Consider the following 8,552-nt stretch of genomic DNA (forward strand, 5'->3'; position numbering starts at 1 on the left):
TGGCGGAGAACCCGCCTTGCAATGCCAAAGACAATCTGCGTGCCAGACTCATTGTCATTGAAGCCTGGTTCGGGGGCTACTGAGGGAGTCCTGGATTAGGGGGTGTTCGGATAGCTGAACTATACCTTCAGCCGGACTCCTGGACTATGAAGATACAAGATTGAAGACTCCGTCCCATGTCCGGAAGGGACTTTCCTTGGCGTGAAAGGCAAGCTTGGCGATACGGATGTTCAGATCTCCTACCATTGTAACCGACTTTATGTAACCCTAACCCTCTCCGGTGTCTATATAAACCGGAGGGTTTTAGTCCGTAGGACAAGATACACATCAACAATCATACCATAGGGTAGCTTCTAGGGTTTAGCCTCTCTGATCTCGTGGTAGATCAACTCTTGTACTACCCATATCATCAATATTAATCAAGCAGGACGTAGGGTTTTACCTCCATCGAGAGGGCCCGAACCTAGGTAAAATCTCGTGTCCCCTGCCTCCTATTACCATCCGGCCTAGATGCACAGTTCGGGACCCCCTACCCAAGATCCGCCGGTTTTGACACCGACACCTAGCGCTGGTGCCTCGGGAGTAGTAGTTTTGTCAATGATTTTCAAGGTGGCCCTTTCTGCCAAATCGTTGACGCGGGTGTTCCTTTACGAAAAAATTGCTTTGATGACAACACTACCGATTTGTTAGTGGCAACTATAATGATGACAGTTGCAAGATCCTTTTTTGCACTTGACCGGACAATGTGCCATTGTGTCTGAGGAACCCATTAAGATTGGGATCCAACTAAGAGTAAAGCATGGAAATAAGCTTGATTATTACATGCCATCGATCAGTTAGTTTTTCTCCCTTGATTGTGAGTATGGACATAATCTGCGTTTAGTCTAGTTGAGAATCACCTCTGCAAAATAGAGATATCACATCAGCAACTTGAGCAACTGGTTTAGGGCACCATCTTTGGTATCCATGTTGCAGATTCCTTGCCATTCGAACACGGACTAAGATTTTTCTGTTTTTCGCTACCTCTTGGCTGTATCGAATATGTTGTTGAGGTTGTAGTGGTCGTTCGGTGGTCTCAAAGTCTTGATGTAAATTTTAGTATATGTGAGTTGCTTTGCACTTTCGATGAATTTTTACAATAGATCTTATCCTTTGCAAAACGAGAAGAACTCCGAGAAGAGGTTTATTTAGTCTTTCGATTGCTCTTTAAAATGTGCATCGTGTATTTATGACTTTATGAGTTTATGACATGGGAAGTATCATATATCATGAAGTGTTGAAGCCTCTTACAAACTGGCAGTCTTATTTCTGTATTGGGGTGTATTATATCATACGCAGATGCAAGTTTCCTTGTTTTTAAGAACATATAAGATACAAGTAGCACCAACCCTAGAATATGTTCTTATGTATGGTTGCAATCCCTGGTCCAAAAAAAGAACATATCAGTTTACCATTGGGTGTATTAGTACTAAAATCCTTCAAAAAAGCATCAAACATGGTACTCTTTGCAGTCACGTTACTTGTGTATGTTATTTTTTCTCATCAAAAGACATTTTGATCTTGAAGATATCATAATGATTTGAAAATATTTTAGGCAAAAGAGCTAGAATAACTTAGTTGGCTAGACCATGTGGCTCTTAACCACAAGCTATGAGGTTCAACCCTCCTATTGATTTCAATATTTTTTCTTGACTTTCTGATTTTATTTTTAATGTATATATTTTTTACTCATCAGTTTTCAACAAACACATGACACACACTATCTATTTGTTCATCAAACCATGTGACATCTTCGAGCGGATGAATATCTGGTTGGGTTTCATGTACTATTTTAGGACTCCATTTTGGTATGAATCATTAGCTTTGAACTTCGAAGGATAGGATTTCCAATAAAAAATGCTTTCTTGTGCTGATAGCAAAAATAAATAGCTATCCTAGAATCCACTGAATTTCATATGGATGGAGGAAATTAAAATCTCTCATATATGTGCGTACAGTTTCGTGTATTTTCCCTATGTGACATCCAAACACATTTTTCAAAGAAAAAAAGGTTTCATATGGTTTTTCTTCCTAAAGATATTGATTGATTTTTAAGATACGTGAAATTCAATTGTCTTCCTTTTTCTATTTGCACTCTTTTGAGTTTTCACATTCCAATTGAGGTCTACTTTTCACGTTATCCTAATATATCTATCACCTGATTTTTGTATTTTTTTTCTCAACTTTCTTATTTCATTTTTAATGTATATATTTTTTACTCATCAGTTTTCAACAAACACATGACACACAATATCTATTTGTTCATCAAACCACGCCACATATTTGAACGGATGAATATTTGGTTGGGTTTCATGTACTATTTTAGGACTCCATTTTGGTATAAATCATTAGCTTTGAACTTCGAAGGATAGGGTTTCCAATAAAAATACTTTCTTGTGCTGATAGCAAAATGAAATAGCTATCCTAGAATCCACTGAATTTCATGCGGATGGAGCAAATTAAAATCTCTCATATATGTGTGTACAATTTCGTGTATTTTCCCTATGTGACATCCAGACACATTCTCAAAGAAAAAAAGTTTCATATGGTTTTTCTTCCTAAAGATATTGATTGATTTTTAAGATACGTGAAATTCAATTGTCTTTCTTTTCCTATTTGCACTCTTTTGAGTTTTCACATTCCAATTGAGGTCTACTTTTCACGTTATCCTAATATATCTGTCACCTGATTTTTTTTTCTCAACTTTCTTATTTTACTTTTAATGTATATCTATGTTTATTCGTTGGTTTTCAACAACCACATGACACACACAATCTATTTTATTCACCGGTTTTCATCAAAGCACACAGACATCTTCGAACGGATGGACATTGATTCGGTTTCATGTACTATTTTAGGACCCCATTTTGTAACACATGATTAGCTTCAAAGGATAGGATTTCCAATAAAAATGCCTTCTTGTGCTGATTAGCAAAAAGGAATAGCTATCCTAGAATCCATTGAATTTCATACGGATGGAGGAAATTAAATTCTCTAATATATGTGTATACAATTTCGTGTATTTTTCCTATATGACATCCGAACACCATTTTTGAAGGTTTCATATGGTTTTTCTTCATTAAGATATTGATTGATTTTTAAGATACGTGAAATTCAGTTGCTGTTGCTTTTATATTAGCACCTTTTTGAGTTTTCACATTCCAAATGGGGTATACTTTTCACGTTACCCTGATATATCTGTCTTGGTGTTGAACAACTTGAATACAGAGGATGCATACCCTAAATTTCTTGAACCTTACAAGAATTGACTCTACAAATGCAATGTATATTTCCTTGGTGTATACATGTCCGAAAAAATGTGCATACCCTTTTTAGCAAACATTTTTAATAGCAGTCACGACTTTTTGCTGTAAAACAAATACATAGTTCAAACATGTCCGAAAAAATGTACATACCCATATGGCTCCTGCTAGTTGCTGATAACTGTGTTACAAAACATGATCATCTCGTACAATAAAATTTAGCATCATGTCTTGACCATATCACATCACAACATGCCCTGCAAAAACAAGTTAGACGTCATCTACTTGTTGTTGCAAGTTTTACGTGGCTGCTACGGGCTGAGCAAGAACTGTTCTTACCTACACATCAAAAACCACAACGCGGTATAGTGATTGCTTTTTGATCTTCAGAAAAACCATGTTCATTGAATCCGATTGAACTAAAGCTGAAGAAACAGACACCCACTAGCCACCTGTGTGTGAAGCATGTCGGTAGAACCAGTCTCGCGTAAGCGTACGCGTAATGTTGGTATGGGCCGCTTCATCCAACAATGCCGCTGAATCAAGAATCAACTAGTGACGGCAAGCAATATGTATATACCCACGCTCACAACTCCTTTGTGTTCTACTCGTGCATATAACATCTACGCATAAACCTGGCTCGGATGCCACTATTGGGGAACGTAGTAATTTCAGAAAATTTCCTATGCACACGCAAGATCATGGTGATGCATAGCAATGAGAGGGGAGAGTGTCGTCCACGTACCCTCGTAGACCGTAAGCGGAAGCGATATGACAACATGGTTGATGTAGTCGTACGTCTTCACGATCGACCGATCCTAGTACCGAATGTACGGCACCTCCGCGATCTACACACGTTCAGCTCGGTGACGTCCCACGAACTCACGATCCAGTAGAGCTTCGAGGGAGAGTTCCGTCAGCAAGACGGCATGATGATGGTGTTGATGAAGCTACCGGCCCAGGGCTTCGCCTAAGCACCGCTACAATATGACAGTGGTGGATTATGGTGGAGGGGGCCGGGCACCGCACATGGCTAAAAGATCAATGATCAACGTGTGTGTCTATGGGGTGCCCCCATGCCCCTGTATATAAAGGAACAAGGGGGGAGGCCGGCCGGCCCTAGGTGGGCGCGCCAAGAGGAGGAGTCCTCATCCTAGTTGGAGTAGGACTCCCCTTTCCGAGTCCCATTAGGAGGGGGAAGGAAGGAGTGGGAGAGGGGAAAGGCAAGGGCCCCCCCCCCCTTCCTTGTCCTATTCAAACTCAAGGGGAGGGGGCGCGCGGCCTGCCCTGGCCGGTCCCTCTCTCTCTCTCCACTAGGGCCCATCAAGGCCCATTAGTCCCCGGGGGGTTTCCGTAACCCCTCTGGCACTCCAGTTTTCTCCGAGATCACCCGAAACCCTTCCGGTGTCCGAATATAGCCGTCCAATATATCAATCTTTATGCATCGACCATTTCAAGACTCCTCGTCATGTCCGTGATCACATTCGGGACTCTGAACTACCTTCGGTACATCAAAACACATAAACTCATAATACCGATCTTCACCAAACGTTAAGCGTGGGGACCCTACGGGTTCGAGAACTATGTAGACATGACCGAGACTCATCTCCGGTCAATAACCAATAGTGGAACCTGGATGCTCATATTGGTTCCTACATATTCTACGCAGATCTTTATCGGTCAAACCGCATAACAACATATGTTGTTCCCTTTGTCATCGGTATGTTACTTGCCCGAGATTCGATCGTCGATATCTCAATACCTAGTTCAATCTTGTTACCGGCAAGTCTCTTTACTCGTCCCGTAATACATTATCCCACAAGTAACTCATTAGTTGCATTGCTTACAAGGCTTGTAGTGATGTGCATTACCGAGAGGGCCCAGAGATACCTCTCCGACAATCGGAGTGACAAATCCTAATCTCGATCTATGCCAACTCAACAAGTACCATCGGAGACACCTGTAGAGCACCTTTATAATCACCCAGTTACATTGTGACGTTTGGTAGCACACAAAGTGTTCCTCCGGTATTCGGGAGTTGCATAATCTCATAGTCATAGGAACATGTATAAGTCATGAAGAAAGCAATAGCAATATACTAAATGATCAAATGCTAAGCTAACGGAATGGGTCAAGTCAATCACATCATTCTCTAATGATGTGATCTCGTTAATCAAATGACAACTCATGCCTATGGTTAGGAAACTTAACCATCTTTGATTCAACGAGCTAGTCAAGTAGAGGCATACTAGTGACAGTTTGTTTGTCTATGTATTCACACATGTACTAAGTTTCCGGTTAATACAATTCTAGCACGAATAATAAACATTTATCATGATATAAGGAAATATAAATAACAACTTTATTATTGCCTCTAGGGCATATTTCCTTCAGCTCGCAGGCAAAAGACCTGCCTAGCGGAGGGCGATCAATTGGCCCTCGTCTCCTCATCCTCGTAGGAGATCTCCGGCCTGTAGCATGGTTGCGACCCTGGACATTGGCCTTGAGTGAGGCGGAGCTTGATCCTGGGGCAGCGGCCTCGGAGCGGTGGTGGCCGGGCTGCTGGTGGCTGTGAGGGCAGCCGACGATGGCCCGACGACGGTGCTATGGTCACGGTGCCCTCGTTCTTCGGGGCGACATGCCGACTGAGTGGGATCTGCTATGGCTTGAGGCTGGGAGGTGATGTGTAGTGTCTATCGGTGGCTGCTGCTGCATGGCAGCACGATAACCACTAGTTAGTTAGGGGGGAGAACTAGCACAGCGGGTACTGCCGACGATGAGGAAGGGTAGGCATGACTACCAATGAAAACTGAACCGACTTCGTTCATGGCGGGCGACGGCGGCGTCTACATGCTATTACCTTGATGAAGGTATCATCATTGCAGGTTTCGTCTCCTCGCTCGGGCTACTCTAGAGGAAACCCTAGACCCGGGTCTCCCGGATCGAATGATGGCCACGCTTAGCGTAGTTTTCCCTCATGGGAGCGTCATTTTGGAGCAGCTGCTGGAGGGGTCAGGAAGTGGAGCGGTGTCCTATACACCGCTTCAACGACGGGTCTCGGCGACATGGCGCAGTGGAGTCTCGGCTACAAATGCATCTTGATGGATGAACACAGTGGAGGCGCCATTTGGCGCCATAGCGGTGTCGACGGCTGGCTTGGCAAGGATAATGCGAATCTCTACCTTGAAGATGAGTCGACTGTTCGATGGTGGTGGCGGCTTCTGAAGTGTGTGCATGTTGTGCGCGCTTAAGGGTGTGTTTGGTAGGGTGTATGAGGGTAAAAGTTCCCAATCCGACCCGCTTTTGCTTGTTTGGTAGGGTGCACGGGCTCACCTGAGCTATGCCCATCTCATGCATAAAAGGGCTCTCAACCATGCTCATCTCATGCACCCCAAACAGGGTGCATGAAGGCAGCCATGCTGGCCCTAACCCTCGTCCCCATCCACCGGATCGCGTTCAGATATGTTTATATTTTCAAAAGAATGTTCATAATTTCAAAATTTGTTCAAATTTCTGAAAAATATTTAGAATTACAAAAATTGTTTAAATTTCGAAATCGTTCAGAATTTCAATTTTTTGAAAATGTTTAAAATTTCAAAATTGTTTTAATTTTCAAAAAATTGTTCTGTATTTCAAATTTTGTTTGAATTTTCAATAAATGTTTTCAAAAATTTAAAAAGGTTCAGAATTTAGAAAAATCAAAAGTTTTTGAATTTTGGAAAAAAAAGAATTTCAAAAAAAATTATAAAATATTCAAAATTTGTTCAAATTTTCAAAAGTTCAGAATTTTAAATATGTTCAGAATTTTAAATTTTAAATAATTTTGAAAAATCTTTAGTATTTCGAATTTTGCTTAAATTATGAAAATATGTTTAAATTTGTTTTCATGTTGTTTCAATTTTGTTCATCATTCAGAAAATTAGAATTTGAAATTGTTCAGCATGTCTAAACACATGCAGGCTGGCAAACAAAGTCTCTGCTCAGCATGTCTTAGCGCATACATCGCTGCCAAACAACAACAACTGCATGGACTCAGCATGTTTACACTCAGCATGTATGAGAGGAGAACAACTAGGCTAGGTCCATACATGCTACCAAACACACCTTAAGTCTACTGGACCGGAAGTATGCTCCGGTACGCCATGCGGGCGGCTCGGTGATGATCATGTTCTAGATGATGGGGCGTTGTGATGACATCCTCATTGTCGAGTTTATAGGTGTGAAGTGGTAGCTTCGAGATGTTTGATGTATATTTTTTGCAGATCTTTGTTGAATAATTTAATAAAGATGACCGAGTGCATCTTTTGATGCATTCCGAGGCTTCAACCTCTTTTAAAAAAGAAAAAGGAAAAACATAGCAGGATGAGACTAGCGCAAGTAATATGGATATTTCTTTCCCCGCAAGAAAAAGGATGTTTCTTCCTAACGTGTCGTCATGCTCTAGTTGTGTGACCATGATCTACAAGCATCATTTGCAGGCGGTTCAGCATAGTAGCATGGCATCACCTAGAATAGGATTAGCGTTGCACCATTTCACCTAGAATAGGATTAGCATGGCATCACCTAGAAGTAGAGATGAACAAGTCATCACCGAAAAAAATGCACCTCTACGAACTGAAACTGAGGAGGCGGACCTCATACACGACGACGACGTGGTTGTTGGTTCAGACTTTAGAGTGACGGGTCCGGTTACCTCCGGTACATGCGTGCACCGCACCTACGCGCTGGTCCGGGAATAAACTTGGCCCAACAATGCTTAACTTACCAGAAGATGTCACGTGTGAACCTGCAACCAGTAACAATCAACCTAGGTATTGTCCTGTCACACCTTCTACCAGTGTTTTATAAGCGTAAATAATTTTAAAAGCAAAACAGCTGGAGTAGCTCAGTTGGTTAGAGCGTGTGGCTGTTAACCACAAGGTCGGAGGTTCGAGCCCTCCTTCTAGCGATTTTGCATTTTTATTTTAAATTCCTAGTGACCAACATCATATATGCATCGAATTTTGCCCAAAAAAGGAAAAACAATAATCTATACCCATTTTACTCCTTCTAGCGATTTTTTATTTTTATTTTAAATTCTGGTGACCAACATCATTTATGCATCACATTTTGCCCCGAAAAAGAAAAACAATAATCTATACCATTTTTTTCCTCCTTCTAGCGATTTTTCATTTTTATTTTAAATTCCTAGTGACCAACATCATATATGCATCGAATTTTGCCCAAAAAAGGAAAAACAATAATCTATAC

At 41.4% G+C, this 8,552-nt stretch overlaps 1 non-coding gene across 1 annotated transcript; it reads left to right on the top strand.

The window, feature by feature from the left end:
* The first annotated feature begins 8,176 nt into the window (after positions 1-8,176).
* TRNAN-GUU lies at positions 8,177-8,250 on the top strand. The gene has a single exon. It is a non-coding gene; the product is annotated as a tRNA-Asn (tRNA).
* The last annotated feature ends 302 nt before the right edge of the window (positions 8,251-8,552 follow it).

This window comes from Triticum dicoccoides, unplaced genomic scaffold, assembly GCF_002162155.2.
Source record: "Triticum dicoccoides isolate Atlit2015 ecotype Zavitan unplaced genomic scaffold, WEW_v2.0 scaffold53115, whole genome shotgun sequence".
Lineage (NCBI taxonomy): Eukaryota > Viridiplantae > Streptophyta > Magnoliopsida > Poales > Poaceae > Triticum > Triticum dicoccoides.